The following is a 16,727-nucleotide window of genomic DNA, read 5'->3' as shown; positions in this document are numbered from 1 at the left end:
CTGAGTTGGGTTTGTTGATAACAGACTGGGAACGAGGACAATATGCATATCACAGGGCATTCCCAGTTTTCTAGGAATTAACATCTACGTACAAAATATAAGGTCAAAGAGGCATTAAGTCACCCTAGTCTCTACAGAGAGCTGGCAAGGACCTACTAGTTATACCTCAATGCTTGTTAAAAAGTTGCGTAATGGGTTTGATTCTTATCAACTATCACCCCATACTCTTACCTCCATCCTATATGCAAACAAGTAACTAGGTGTAGTGAGGAAATGTAAAAGGATTTGTTGACTTTGTTCATCCTCATTCCCAGACAATAAGTCAGAGAAGAGAAGGACCAGGTATCTCCCTCCATGGCTGGATCCTGACTGAGCTGCAGAAAGCCCCAGATTCTCCAAGGCATTATGCCAAAACAGTGCACAGTGAGATATTTGTTGTGGTAACCAAATATGTCTCCTGGAGTTGGGCTCACAGAGTAGGAGTCTGTGTCTGTTTCCTTTCCTCCTAGAAAATACTGAAGAAGCTTGTGGGAAAAGGCCAAACTATCTGGAGAATAAGGTACCAAGGTGTCATTATGCCTAGAAAGAAGGCAACGCAACTTCTCACAGCATCCAAGGTCCTGGGACCACGGAAGAGCACTGGAAGAGAACCTTAGCAGTTCAGTGACTTCATTATCAAACAATGGATGCAACAGAGACATAAGGAGACTGGGGATGTCTTCTCATTACCACAAAGTAGCCCGTTACAGGAAGCCATTTTACCTATTCTCTCATCCTAATCTCCAACCCCAGAAGAGCTAAACTAGAAGATAGGAGTTACAACCAAATTATGTCTCCTACCTGCTGGACATAGGGTACGGATGAGATATTAGTGGCAAAGAAAATAAGAAATGACAAAGAGGTTTTAAATAGTCCTGATATGACCACTTTAAATAGCCAAAATCTACAGGATCTAACCAGTATATCCTTAAAGATCTAGAAAACAGCTTCAGCAGAGCAAGTTTGAAAGCAGGATTATTGGAAAAATAGAATATTTTTATTTGGTTTATATTTAAAGTTTGCTGCATCCTAAATGCTCAGAAAACCAGATGCATATGTGTGGAGAAAGAGCTAAAAACTTAATCATGGGGAAAGTAAAAATAAATCTCAGAATTATATACACTTCTACAGGAACCTCGCTATTCATAGTATAGTATGTGGCCAGAAGCATTGGCATCAGCTGGGAGCTTGTTAGAACTGCAGGATATTGGGCTCCTGCGCACACCTGTGCACACCTGGAGCAGAGCTTCTCAATATTCACATGTGTAAGAACCATGTAGAGAGTTGGATAAGTCAGATTCATGGTCTCACCTTAGAACTTCGAGATCAGCATGGCTGAGGGTAACCAGTGGGTCTGTAATTCTGTGAATCTCCCAGGTGACGCTGATGCTGTTCATCTGTGGACCTATTTTGAGTGAGTAAGGGACAAAGAAGCTTAAACTGGTAATCATGTTTGATTGCTTCAATAACTAAAAATTTGTCTAAACAAGAGGGGGTAGAAAGGCATTTCTTTTTGCCTCCTTCCAACCATCATATCTACTTTAATATGCAACAAAGGACTGATTTCTTACCTTATTTTACTGAAATGGTAAAGAACTGGGGAATAAATATTTAGATAAATGGGAATAACAAACAAAACAAAAACAGATAATAATAAATAAAAGCACATCCTGTTGATTTTTATATGTGTGTGTATGTGGATGTCTAGTGGGTTTTACCCAGCAGTTCCTGTTGCAAGTCCCATTATTTTATTGCCTTAATAAGGCTCTTCAGTGGCTTCTCTTAAATTCCTCTCCTTTCCTTTTCATGGATTCTAACAAAAAAATAAGTAACTGAGAAATGTCTAATAGAACTGAAAAACTACAGAAAATCATGTACATAATTTTAAAACTTCCTGGTTCTATTTATTTTCTGAAAATGTAAAAACAGCAAAATTTTCATCAGGCTAGAGAAAAAAGTACATGACTAACATATCCAAATAATCATACTATGCCTAAGATATGAAAACTTAGCAATCACAAAGAAAGCAACTGTTTTTTTTTTTTTTTTCATCTCAGGAAATATTTAAAGAGATCTTTTGGCAAAAAGTTGGGTGAGGTATCTAAAAGAAAAGATAAGATAGAAATACCCTCAACCCAACAGTGTTATCTAAGTTTCTCCCTGGGGATCAGCTAATGCTTTTTCTGCTCTGGGCACAGAATGGCAGGAGAAGCTAAGAATGAGGCATTGAAAAAATCAATCTCAGCAGTCTCTTTTCCCCCATAGCAATTATTACTATTAACAATAGCTAAGTGATTCACAACATTGCAGTTTGAACTCTTTGAAATAAAGTTCAAAGATAAATATCCCAACTGACTGCAATAAACCAGTATTTGGATAATGATCCCAAATAGTCCATGCTTACTGCATATTGGATAAAAATCTGAATAAAACAGAGGGGAAGATACCAGATTCCACTTCCATAGGGGGCTAAATGACCACCTGGATTTTTTACTTAGGATGAGCCCTGCTTTCCTTTAAAGGTTGAAAATTAAAATCTCAAGTCTCTTCCAGTGAATTTCAGTATTGAATTTCCCTAGGGCACATCCTTGCTTAAGATCAGTGGGTCTTCAATAGATACTCAGTAGATGTTCGCCTCTCTTGCCTTCTTCATTTTACCTGAAAATCAGATGCCAGGCAGTTTTCCAATCATAGCTGTTCCTACCCTATTTCAGCACCAAGCTAAGTGCTGAGCTTGAACCCAAGACTCAGGCCTTTCAGGGTCATGCTTCAGACAGAGCTGATCACTTTCTTTTCATTTCCTTTCTCTTCCTACCTGTACTGGATCAAAGCTGTTATGTACCCCATCCCTTTGGGGCAGACCTATTCTTGGGTGGGGCTTTTTAATTAGGTTGTTTTCTATGAAAACATGATCCAGCCCATTCAAGGGGGTCTTAATCCCCTTGCTGGAGCCCTTCATGAGAGGGGAAAAGATGGATGAAACTAAGAGAGCTCAGAGAGGGTAAGAGATGAAATCCAGAGAAAAGCCCCCAGAGGAGAGAGAGAGCCATTGAAACCAACCCAGGAGAAAAGAACCATCAGATGTCCCATATGCCTTCCCATGTGAAAGAGGAACCCTGGATACCAGCAACCTCCCTCAGAGAAGGTATCTTCCTCTCAATGCCTTAATCTGGACATTTTCATGGCCTTTGAACTATAAATTTGTAACCTATTGGATCCCCCATTGGAAAAGCCAACCCATTTCTGGCATATTGCATTCCAGCAGCTTTAGCAAACAGAAACCCCGCCCCCCAAACCAACATATAAGATTCTCAGCAAGGACAGGTTGAGGAAGTAAAGCAACCAAGTGGAAACTCTATAGATATTTTTACAGCTTAAAGGGACAGTTTTTCCTTGTCTCATGAAAATAAAGCTCCTTGTTAGAACAACCTCCATATGGTCTTCTTTGTATGTGATTAACTTGAAATAAATGTCACATCTTCAATAATAAGGTTGCATTTTCCTACCTCCATTTTATTTTAAATACAGTCTAACTCAAAAGCCCTATGAATGGTATAAGGAATTTTATTTTCTATTTAATGCCTATTGCTATTGTGCATCTAGAGCCCTGGGGCTTTTTAAAATAGGGCATACATTGACTTTATTCTCCTTTGATGTCACAAAAAATAAAAAAAAAGTATCCTTTGAGGTACACTAAGGGTTTGGGGGGAAAATCATAGCTTATTTCTTTTCCCATTATCACTTTGACCAAAAACCCCAACAACTTTTGGGAAGTTCACTGCAATAGCTTCCTAAGAAAAATGACCTTCTTTTTCTGCTTTTTAACTAATGTATAATCTATTCTTCACACATCAATCAGAATAGTCCATTAAAAATGTAAAGCAGGACTTCCGGAGAAGATGGCGTCTTAGTAAGACGCGCGGGTCTTAGTTCATCCTCCAGAACAGCTACTAGGGAAGTAGAAACAGTACAGAACAGCTCCCGCAGCCATGACAGAGACCAAGAAGACAGCGTACCCCATTGTGGAACGGCTGACTGGCTGGGAGAACCTGCTGCGGTGAGATCGCCGAGGGGCATGCACTTCCCTGGGTCGGGGCGGCAGGCGACCGGAGTCCATCCCTCCCTCCTTCCTGGGCTGGCTTGGAGAATTGGACAGGCGATGCCCTCAAGCCGCGGTGGCTGGTGCACCCCCCACCCATGCGCGGCCCCCCAGACCAGCTGGGAGAATTGGATCAGAGATCCCCCAAACCACAGAGACCGGCAACCGGGGTCCCTTCCAAACACGTTGCTTCCCGGTCTGGCTGGGAACGGTAGATAGGCACTTCCCCAAGCCGTGGCAGTCGGTGCCCCCCCGCCACGTTTGGTGCCCCGGGCCGGCTGGGAAATTTGGACAGGCACTCCCCCAAGCCGCGGAGGCCGGTGCCCCCCCACCATGCTTGGCGCCCCGGGCCGGCTGGGAAATTTGGACAGGCACTCCCCCAAGCCGCGGAGGCCGGCGACCATCCCCATGCGTGGATTCCCAGGCCGGCTGGGAGATTCAGATTGGCAATCCCCCAAGCTGCTTCGGCCGGCGACCCTCCCCTACAGTGAGAGTTTTCCAAAGTTAAAGGAGCCACAGCATCTTTTACTGGTGGGAACCGCAGACAGACGAGCGCCATGAGTGCCACCTACTGGACAGGATAAGAAAAACAGAGCCCAGAGATTTCACAGAAAAATCTTTCAACCTGCTGGGTCCCACACCCAGGGAAATCTGATTAAATGCCCAGATGCCAGCAGAAGATAACAGATCACGCTCGGAAAATTGAAGATATGGCCCAGTCAAAGGAACAAACCAATAGCTCAAATGAGATACAGGAGCTGAGACAACTAATGCTGAATATACGAACAGAAATGGAAAACCTCTTCAAAAACCAAATCAATAAATTGAGGGAGGACATGAAGAAGACATGGGCTGAACAAAAACAAGAAATAGAAAAACTGAAAAACCAAATCACAGAACTTATGGGAGTGAAGGACAAAGTAGAAAAGATGGAAAAAACAATGGATACCTGCAATGGTAGATTTAAAGAGACAGAAGCTAGAATTAGTGAATTGGAGGATGGAACATCTGAATTCCAAAAAGAAACAGAAACTATAGGGAAAAGAATGGAAAAATTTGAACAGGGGATCAGGGAACTGAATGACAATATGAAGCGCACAAATATACGTGTTGTGGGTGTCCCAGAAGGAGAAGAGAAGGGAAAAGGAGGAGAAAAACTAATGGAAGAAATTTTCACTGAAAATTTCCCAACTCTTATGAAAGACCTAAAATTACAGATCCAAGAAGTGCAGCACACCCCAAAGAGATTAGACCCAAATAGGCGTTCTCCAAGACACTTACTAGTGAGAATGTCAGAGGTCAAAGAGAAAGAGAGGATCTTGAAAGCAGCAAGAGAAAAACAATCCATCACATGCAAGGGAAACCCAATAAGACTATGTGTAGATTTCTCAGCAGAAACCATGGAAGCTAGAAGACAGTGGGATGATATATTTAAATTACTAAAAGAGAAAAACTGCCAACCAAGACTCCTATATCCAGCAAAATTGTCCTTCAAAAATGAGGGAGAAATTAAAACATTCTCAGACAAAAAGTCACTAAGAGAATTTGTGACCAAGAGACCAGCTCTGCAAGAAATACTAAAGGGAGCACTAGAGTCAGATACGAAAAGACAGAAGAGAGAGGTATGGACAAGAGTGCAGAAAGAAGGAAAATCAGATATGATATATATAATACAAAAGGCAAAATGGTAGAGTAAAATATTATCCAAGCAGTAATAACACTAAATGTTAATGGACTGAATTCCCCAATCAAAAGACATAGACTGGCAGAATGGATTAAAAAACAGGATCCTTCTATATGCTGTCTACAGGAAACACATCTTAGACCCAAAGATAAATATAGGTTGAAAGTGAAAGGTTGAGAAAAGATATTTCATGCAAATAACAACCAGAAAAGAGCAGGAGTAGCTATACTAATATCCAAGAAATTAGACTTCAAATGTAAAACAGTTCTATCTGTTTTTACACTATCTACTAATAAAAGGAACAATTAAACAAGAAGACATAACAATCATAAATATTTATGCACCAAACCAGAATGCCCCAAAATATGTGAGGAATACACTGCAAACACTGAAAAGGGAAATAGACACATATACCATAATAGTTGGAGACTTCAATTCACCACTCTCATCAATGGACAGAACATCTAGACAGAGGATCAATAAAGAAATAGAGAATCTGAATATTACTATAAAGGAGCTAGACTTAACAGACATTTATAGGACATTACATCCCACAACAGCAGGATACACCTTTTTTTCAAGTGCTCATGGATCAATCTCAAAGATAGACCATATGCTGGGTCACAAAGCAAGTCTTAACAAATTTAAAAAGATTGAAATCATACACAACACTTTTTCGGATCATAAAGGAATGAAGTTGGAAATCAATAATAGGCAGAGTGCCAGAAAATTCACAAATACGTGGAGGCTCAAAACACTCTTAAACAACGAGTGGGTCAAGGAAGAAATTGCAAAAGAAATTAGTAAATATCTCAAGACGAATGAAAACGAAAACACAACATATCAAAACCTATGGGATGCAGCAAAGGCAGTGCTAAGAGGGAAATTTATTGCCCTAAATGCCTATATCAGAAAAGAAGAAAAGGCAAAAATTCAGGAATTAACTGTCCACTTGGAAGAACTGGAGAAAGAACAGCAAACTAACCCCAAAGCAAGCAAAAGGAAAGAAATAACAAAGATTAGAGCAGAAATAAATGAAATAGAAAACAATAGAGAAAATCAATGAGACCAGAATTTGGTTCTATGAGAAATTCAATAAGATTGATGGGCCCTTAGCAAGATTGACAAAAAGAAGAAGAGAGAGGATGCAAATAAAAAAGATCAGAAATGGAGGAGGAGACATAACCACTGACCTCACAGAAAAAAGGAGGTAATAATAGGATACTATGAACAACTTTACGCTAATAAATACAACAATTTAGATGAAATGGACGGGTTCCTGGAAAGACATGAACAGCCAACTTTGACTCAAGAAGAAATAGATGACCTCAACAAATCAATCACAAGTAAAGAAATTGAATCAGTCATTCAAAACCTTCCTAAAAAGAAAAGTCCAGGACCAGACAGTTTCCCATGTGAATTCTACCAAACATTCCAGAAAGAATTAGTACCAACTCTGCTCAAAATCTTCAAAAAAATTGAAGTGGAGGGAAAGCTACCTAATTCATTCTATGAAGCCAACATCACCCTCATACCAAAACCAGGCAAAGATATTACAAAAAAAGAAAACTACAGACCAATCTCTCTAATGAATATAGATGCAAAAATCCTCAATAAAATTCTAGCAAATCGAATCCAACAACACATTAAAAGAATTATACATCATGACCAAGTAAGATTTATCCCAGGTATGCAAGGATGGTTTAACATAAGAAAATCAATTAATGTAATACACCACATCAACAAATCAAAGCAGAAAAATCGCATGATCATCTCAATTGATGCAGAGAAGACATTTGACAAGATTCAACATCTTTTCCTGTTGAAAACACTTCAAAGGATAGGAATACAAGGGAACTTCCTTAAAATGATAGAGGGAATATATGAAAAACCCACAACTAATATCATCCTCAATGGGGAAAAATTGAAAACCTTCCCCCTAAGATCAGGAACAAGACAAGGATGTCCATTATCACCACTTTTATTCAACATCGTGTTGGAGGTTCTAGCCAGAGCAATTAGACAAGAAAAAGAAATACAAGGCATCAAAATTGGAAAGGAAGAAGTAAAACTATCACTGTTTGCAGACGATATGATACTATATGTCGAAAACCCAGAAAAATCCACAACAAAACTACTAGAGCTAATAAATGAGTACAGCAAAGTAGCAGGTTACAAGATCAACATTCAAAAATCTGTAGCATTTCTATACACTAGTAATGAACAAACTGAGGGGGAAATCAAGAAACGAATCCCATTTACAATTGCAACTAAAAGAATAAAATACCTAGGAATAAATTTAACTAAAGAGACAAAAAACTTATACAAAGAAAACTACAAAAAACTGTTAAAAGAAATCACAGAAGACCTAAATAGATGGAAGGGCATACCGTGTTCATGGATTGGAAGACTAAATATAGTTAGGATGTCAATCCTACCTAAATTGATTTACAGATTCAATGCAATACCAATCAAAATCCCAACACCTTATTTTTCAAAAATAGAAAAACCAATAAGCAAATTTATCTGGAAGGGCAGGGTGCCCCAAATTGCTTAAAACATCTTGAGGAAAAAAAACGAAGCTGGAGGTCTCACGCTGCCGGACTTTAAGGCATATTATGAAGCCACAGTTGTCAAAACAGCATGGTATTGGCATAAAGATAGATATATCGACCAATGGAATTGAATAGAGTGCTCAGATATAGACCCTCTCATCTATGGACATTTGATCTTTGATAAGGCAGTCAAGCCAACTCACCTGGGACAGAACAGTCTCTTCAATAAATGGTGCCTAGAGAACTGGATATCCATATGCAAAAGAATGAAAGAGGACCTGTATCTCACACCCTATACAAAAGTTAACTCAAAATGGATCAAAGATCTAAACATTAGCTCTAAGACCATAAAACAGTTAGAGGAAAATGTAGGGAGATATCTTATGAAACTTACAATTGGAGGCGGTTTTATGGACCTTAAACTTAAAGCAAGAGCACTGAAGAAAGAAAGAAATAAATGGAAGCTCCTCAAAATTAAACACTTCTGTGCATCAAAGAACTTCATCAAGATAGTAGAAAGACAGCCTACACAATGGGAGACAATATTTGGAAATGATATATCAGATAATGGTCTAGTATCCAGAATTTATAAAGAGATTGTTCATCTCAACAACAAAAAGACAGCCAACCCAATTACAAAATGGGAAAAAGACTTGAACAGACACCTATCAGAAGAGGAAATACAAATGGCCAAAAGGCACATGAAGAGATGTTAATGTCCCTGGCCATTAGAGAAATACAAATCAAAACCACAATGAGATATCATCTCACACCCACCAGAATGGCCATTATCAACAAAACAGAAAATGACAAGTGCTGGAGAGGATGCGGAGAAAGAGGCACACTTATCCACTGTTGGTGGGAATGTCAAATGGTGCAACCACTGTGGAAGGCAGTTTGGCGGTTCCTCAAAAAACGGAATATAGAATTGCCATACTACCCAGCAATACCATTGCTAGGTATCTACTCAAAGGACTTAAGGGCAAAGACACAAATGGACATTTGCACACCAATGTTTACAGCAGCATTATTTACAATTGCAAAGAGATGGAAACAGCCAAAATGTCCATCAACAGACGAGTGGCTAAACAAACTGTGATATATACATACGATGGAATATTATGCAGCTTTAAGACAGAATAAACTTATGAAGCATGTAATAACATGGATGGACCTAGAGAACATTATGCTGAGTGAGTCTAGCCAAAAACTAAAGGACAAATACTGTATGATCCCACTGATGTGAACCGACATTCGAGAATAAACTTGGAATAGGTCATTGGTAACAGAGTCCAGCAGGAGTTAGAAACAGGGTAAGACAATGGGTAATTGAAGCTGAAGGGATACAGACTGTGCAGCAGGACTAGATACAAAAACTCAAAAATGGACAGCACAATAATACCTAATTGTAAAGTAATTATGTTAAAACACTGAATGAAGCTGCATCTGAGCTATAGTTTTTTTTTGTTTGTCTGTTTGTTTGTTTGTTTGTGTCTTTTGTTTTTTTTTCTTTCTTTTTCCTTTTCTTTTTTTATTATTATTTTTATTTTTATTTTTTTCTCTATATTAACATTCTATATCTTTTTCTGGTGTTTGCTAGTTCTTTTCCTAAATTGATGCAAATGTACTAAGAAATGATGATCATGCATCTATGTGATGTTGTTAAGAATTACTGATTGCATATGTAGAATGGAATGATTTCTAAATGTTGTGTTAATTTTTTTTCTTTAATTAATAAAAAATGTAAAGCATAGATCACTTTCAGGATTTAAATTCTACAATGACTTCATATTTCATTTTTATAAGAATCAAAATTTCTTATGGTCTACATAATCTACCTCTGTGGTTGTACCACTCTCCTCTTTATTTACTCTGTATCAATTACAAGGTGGACTCAACTGCGAAACAAGCAGCATAGGGACAGCTGATGTTCTCTCTAAAGCACAAACTGCTCTTTGCTCCCCTCATTCCCCACCCATTACAGTGGTGGAGAGAAAAGCCAAACTATTCCAAATCAGAGGGAAACTGGCTAGCAAGGGAAGGGAAGAAATGCCACGATGGATGGTGGGTCCTGCATGACAGATACATTGCCATCCTTGAAACCCTAGCCTGGCCTCTAGTGAAAAATGTTGACTATCAAACTCATTTTGGGAAAAGGCCCTCACTGCTAGTTTGGCCACTTACCTCTTCATACCCAAGTGCCCCTCTTGGGTGAGGCTAGCATGTAAGAGGTGTGTCACCTGCCAGAGAAACAATGCCAAGCAGCCTAGGGCCAGGATGGGAGGTTTGAACAACCATTTAGCAGGTCTAAGTCTGTTAGAAGATTTACAGATAGATTTCACAGATCTGCCATGGGCCCAGAAGTAGTGTGGGAGCCTTTCAAGTCAGACTTCGATGTGTGCATTTAACATCAAAAAATACACTCTCTGCCTAGACCCCTCAAGGTGCCAAGTACAGCAACTCCCAGTTGCCAAGTACAGCGGCAGAGTATTCCCTACATTGGCAAGGAGTGCCAATATCATCTAATATTTCACCTATGCAAGGGTCACTCTAAGCTTTAGTGTGTCATGTCCTTGGGATACTATATCATCATCGGTATCTCTCCCCTAGGGATAGGAGAGCACCTCCAGTTGCAGCCAAACTTCACCACAGCTGTCCCCCCTTGTAGTCACTATAGCTACTCCTTTGATCCTACCACATACACTGGGAAGCCAGCTGTGGCTCTCGCAGTAGTCCAATGTTTCCACTACGATGGAACATTGAGGGATTGCCAGGGACTAGTAGCCAAAAGTTTCCTTGCATTATACAAAGAAATAAAAACCCTCGATAAAACCTGAATGGAGGCCCTCTACTATATTCCTAGTCAGTCAAAACAAAGCAAGCAAGCCTCAGAGCAAAGCACAAAGGTTCCAACTCCCCGCAGCTACCCCAGAGTGAGATCTGCAGAAAATCCGTTCATTGAACTAGTCAAGCAGATCGCCTCCTCCCTCAATATAATGTCACTCTGTATTTGTGGGTGTATGGGTATCAGGGATCATAGCCTTAGATAGCTCAAGAATGGGAGGAATCCAACCCTCTAAGCCTTACTCTTCCAGACCGTCCCAAGCCCCAGGGCAGCTGGTGGAGCCAGGCAACAGCAGTAACAGGAAAACACTATGTGGTGCGATGGGGCTGATCATGCTCCATCCCCTCGGGGAACGTGTGTGCTCAGGAAGGCGGGTACTTCATGAGGGTGCAGACCAGACAGTCTGGGAAGGGGATGAAAATGCCAGCCAAGCTACTCCTTATAAAATGCTTAATCTGACCAGGTATTGGAGCAATGTAAATATCCCCGGCCCTTGACAAGCCCTGGCCGGATTTTACTGGATATGCAGGAAAATGGCCTACAAATGGCTTCCTGTGGGGTGGACAGGATCCTGCACAATCGGGACCATTCGCCCAGCTTTCCTCTTGGCCGCCCTGTTCTGGGGTAGCCAGCTCGGGTGCCCCCTGTAGGCACTCATCAGAGAAAAACGGGGAGTGGCAGACAACATCCAAATAGGGAGGTGGGAAGATAACGAGTGGCCCCTGGAATGAATAATCCAGTATTACAGGTCTGCCACCCGGGTTCAGGATGGGTCCTGGGGATACTGAACCCCCATCTACATGCTCAACCATATCATCCGCCTCCAAGCAGTTCTGGAACTAATAACTAATAGAACTTCACAGGCATTAGAAGCCCTAGCTGATAACTGGGACAAAATCTGGGCAGCCATAAACAAAACCCGCTGGCCCTAGACTATCTCTTAGTGGATAAGGGAGGGGTCTGTGGGAAATTCAACTGGACTAACTGTTGCCTCCAAATAGATGAATAAGGAAAAGCTATTATAGAAATAACCAATGATGTGAGAAAGCTATGGAAGGGGTGGAACCCAAGTGATCTGTTTGGAGGATGGTTCTCTATGTTCAGAGGGTTCAAAACCCTAATTGCCAGTGTCCTAGGCTTGCTAGGCATCTGCCTCCTTGTCCCATGCCTCCTGCCACTCGTAATAAGTAGCTTATGACATTCAGTTGAAGCCCTAATGGAAAAGCAGACCTCAACAAACGTCCTGGCAATATGGAAGCACCAATACCAGTCCCTACAACAAGAAGAAAATGAGGTATAAATGATGCAACTGTCCACCAGCATGGACAAGCATCAAAGGGGGGAATGTAACAGGCAGCCCCTGTTTGCCCAAGCCATTTCCCCTTGCAGCAGGTAGGCCCCTCACCCCTCCTTGCACATTTAAACTACCTTTTCTTTAAAAATTTCCCATATTCTTCTGAGCAGTCAGAACTACACGTAAACGGGATGCTTGCCCTGTGAACGGGTGAAACTGCACGTAGGCAAGATAAAACAAATTCCTGTAAAGAAGCTTCTCCCCTAATCGCTCACCTGCTTCTGTAAACCCAGATTTGCGCCTTTCCCAATTTATATCAGCCAATCATTTCCTTCCAACACCATCAGTTCATACCTTGTCTTTAATGTATCATTTTGTCTATAAACGCTCTTGTAAACTTTTGTTAGGGGCTCAGACTTTTGAGGTAACTCAGCTGGGCGCCATGGGCACAGATGAATAAAATCTTGCTTCCTGAAGCTCCAGAGCTTCGGTCCCAATTCCTTCAGTGGTCCCTGTAAGTTCACACAACAATCTAACTCATCACACACTAATGAACTGACTTCCCACCCTTAGCTTGAGTAATGCTACTGAATCACTGATATTCATTATTCCAAAGAACTCTCCAACTAAAATGTCTATATAGATTTGGGAGAAGTTCTACATTTGAGTAGATGTCAGGAGTGTTACGTGTCTTCAAAAACATGAAGAATATATTCATCCATCTGATACAGCAGAACCAATCAATTAAAAAAAAAAAAAAACCTTTTTCCCCTTTCAGTCATGGTGGAATAGCTTCCATCACACTAACCCTCATGATGAAAACAGTTATAAACTTGGGAAACAATAGGCAAGAACACCAGTCGCAAGTCTTTAGAGAACAACAAATATAGGGGGAAACTGGGACATTGTGATCCTTGAAGGAGGAAACCACACTATGTGAAAGCCACATTCACTGGCATTTTCCAAAAAGGAAAATTCCCTCCAGTCCACAGGGCATGCATGGTATAAATATTAATCAGAAACCTGCAGTCTTATTGGGCTGGGAACTAAGATGTTGAATTTTAGGGTTGTGAAAGGAGTTGGAATTTGAGAAGAGAGTATATGGAAAAAGAGGAGCCCACAAAATTTGAGTAGAAGCTCTCAAATCTGTGATGGCAACTGAATGAGACTCCATTTGGCCTAGGGGAAAATAACAGCTAGAAAGGAAGAAAGAAATATGCAAAAATTTCAACTGCTGTTGAGTGGCTGGGAAGAGTTTGACATTCAATGCATGCAAATTAGAGATTTTTGGTTTTCAACTCAGGCTTCCCACTGAATTTACATATAGGCCATGCCTTAGAATTAAAACCCCTTATCCTAGGATTATCCCTGGAATTAAGAGAAAATCCATTGTGGTAGTTAGATTCATTTGTCAATTTGGCCAGGTGAAGGCACCTAGTTCTGTTGCTGCGGACAGGAGCCAATGGTACTTGAATCTCATGTGTTGCTAATTACATCTGCAGTTGGCTAGGAGGTGTGCCTGCTGCAATGAATGATGTTTAACTTAATTGGCTGGTGCTTAAATGAGAGAGCTCAACATAGCACAGCCCAAGCAGTTCAGCATACCTCATCTCGGCACTAGCAGCTCAGCCCAGGCCTTTGGAGGTGCAGAAAGAAACCACCCTGGGGAAAGTTGTTGGAACCCAGAGACCTGGAGAGAAGGCCAGCAGAGACCATCCTGTGCCTTCCACGTAAAAAAGAACCTCAATGGAAAGTTAGCTGCCTTTCCTCTGAAGAACTAACAAAATAAATCCCCTTTTATTAAAAGCCAATCTGTCTCTGGTGTGTTGCATTCCAGCAGCTAGCAAACTAGAACATCCATAAAAGATGGATGTTTTAATCTATATCAAAATATAGATTAAAACCAAGCCTCAATAAAATCAAGATAACTAACCAGTCAGGAATTTTATAGCCTGCTAAAACAAAATTCAACACAATATAGAGGGAAATAACAAAATTCTGTTTTTTCAACACATTATAACATACAACATACAATAAATTACTAGACATTCAAAGGTACAAGAATATGTAATAAACTCATATTCTGGAGAAAAAAGTCCATAGAAACAGAGGGAAACATGACCCAGATTTTGAAATTAGTAGACAATGTCTGTAACATAACTACATTATTTCTGTTTCTGGCTGTAATGAAATAACTGGGAGCTGATTTGCCCTCATGCTGTAAGCATCTAAAAAACTAGACAAAATATTTAAAACAAATAAACAAGCAGTTTTTGGACATTGGGCATTAGAAATTGCCCAATTTCTGAGGAAAAGTGGGAAATTGTGATCTCTGAGGCAAAAGGGGAAATTGATTTCTGAAGAAAGGGGGAAATTAGGTGAGATCTACAATCATTCCAGCTTTCTGTCAGAAAGCGCATTTCAAAGCACAGAGCAGGGTAACAGAAATCAAGCATGGCAATCTCATTAAGTTTAGGAGTGAGAGATCACGGTAGAATGAGGTGGTTGGAATTTTAAAGTAATGAAGCCAAGAGAACTAACTGGAGGAAGAAGTTCAGAAAACGGGTTAAGATTCCCTTTTCATTCATTGCTATATTCTATGTCATGTAAGTATAAGATGAAACTCCATGAGGTCAGGCAAGGAATGACTAGGGAGCGATATTCCCAGAGCTCATATAGGGCTGGGAGAAACTGACCTCCACCCATCAGAGTGGACATTCTTTGTTTAATATCCAGGGTATTCAGTAGAGACACTCATCAAAATCATGTCTTGGAAGGAGAGCTAAACTAATCCTGGGTTAAAGGATATTTTAAGACCGCTATAACAAACTGACAAAGAAGAAGGCTTAAATGGATCAACCTGGTCTGTAATTTAACTACCTGTCAGAACAAAGACTATATTTTTTCATTTTTTATTTTTATGTTTTGCATGGGCAGGCACTAGGAATCAAACCTGGGTCTCCAGCATGGCAGGCAAGACCTCTGCCTGCTGAACCATCTTGGCCCGCCCAAAACTATTTTTCTTTTTGTTTTTGGGTGCATGACCTGGGAATCAAACCCAGGTCTCCTGCATGGAAGGCAGGCATTTTAACCACTGAACTACCCATGCACTCCCAAGACTAATTTTTTTGAAGTAGAAAATTATGATAAAAATTCATCACTTGATATAATATTCACAATTTGAAATATCAAATAAAAATTATTAGACATAACAAGAAGGAGAAAAATGTGGTCCATAACCAGGAAAATAGTCAGTTAGAAATGACAGAGATAATAAAATTACTAAAGACTCTTAAAAGAACCTTTACTTACAATCACATAAAGAATAATGAGAGAAATAGAAGCCAAAAAGAAAGAGCAAAATCAAATATAAAAAAAATAATAATACAACTGAAAAATATAATTCTTAAAATGAAAAACACTGGAGAGGTTAATAGAAACTTCCAGAAAAATGACCAAATAGATTTAAAGACATGGCAATAGAAATTATACAAACTAAAACATATATAGAAAAAAGACAGACCAAAGATCAGCAGAACTTTAATGGAATGATATCAAGGCCAGCACATTGTAATCAGTGTCCCATAAGATAAGGAGAAAGGATTAAAAGCATTTTTAGAAGAAATAATAACCAAAATATTTCCAAATTTAATGAAAAGTGTAAATCCACTGACTGAAAAATCGTAATGCATCCCAAGCAGGGCAAACACAAAGAAAGCCACATAAAGGCACATTGTAATAAAATTTCTGAAAACTAGCAATAAAGAAAAAAATCTTGAAACCATCCTTAAAAGGCCTATTACATTGGGTAGCAAAAGTAAGAATGAGCACAGATATCTTGTCATAAATTCAAGCTAGTAGTCCAGTTGTTTCTTGTTGTAAACAAGAAACAACACTTAGTAAAGTGTTGAAAGAAATTTTTTTTTTAATTTTTGAAAAAATAATCGTCAAAAATGTAGGGAAAATAAGTCTCTTTCAGGTAAACTAAAGCTAAGAAAATTCATCCCAAGAAGACTTGCACTATAACATATGATGAAGAAACAAATTTTAAGACTGAAGGAAAGCAATCCCAGACAAAAATTTGGATTTACACAAAGCAATAAAGACTTCCAGGCAGGATAAAAATGTATGAAATAGAAGTGATTTTTTTCATTTGAAAATATGTTTTATTTTTAATTGATGGTGATGAATGTACAATGATGTGATGATAC

The 16,727-nt window shown here is 39.6% G+C and overlaps 1 non-coding gene across 1 annotated transcript; it reads right to left on the bottom strand.

Moving 5' to 3' along the window:
- Positions 1-15,553: 15,553 nt before the first annotated feature.
- On the bottom strand, positions 15,554-15,625 carry TRNAG-UCC (transfer RNA glycine (anticodon UCC)). The gene has a single exon. It is a non-coding gene; the product is annotated as a tRNA-Gly (tRNA).
- Between the last annotated feature and the right edge of the window lie 1,102 nt (positions 15,626-16,727).

This window comes from Tamandua tetradactyla, chromosome 3 (genome assembly GCF_023851605.1).
Source record: "Tamandua tetradactyla isolate mTamTet1 chromosome 3, mTamTet1.pri, whole genome shotgun sequence".
Classification (NCBI taxonomy): Eukaryota; Metazoa; Chordata; class Mammalia; order Pilosa; family Myrmecophagidae; genus Tamandua; species Tamandua tetradactyla.
Note: the sequence above shows the minus strand (reverse complement) of the source record. Positions and strands in the feature narration are given on the sequence as shown.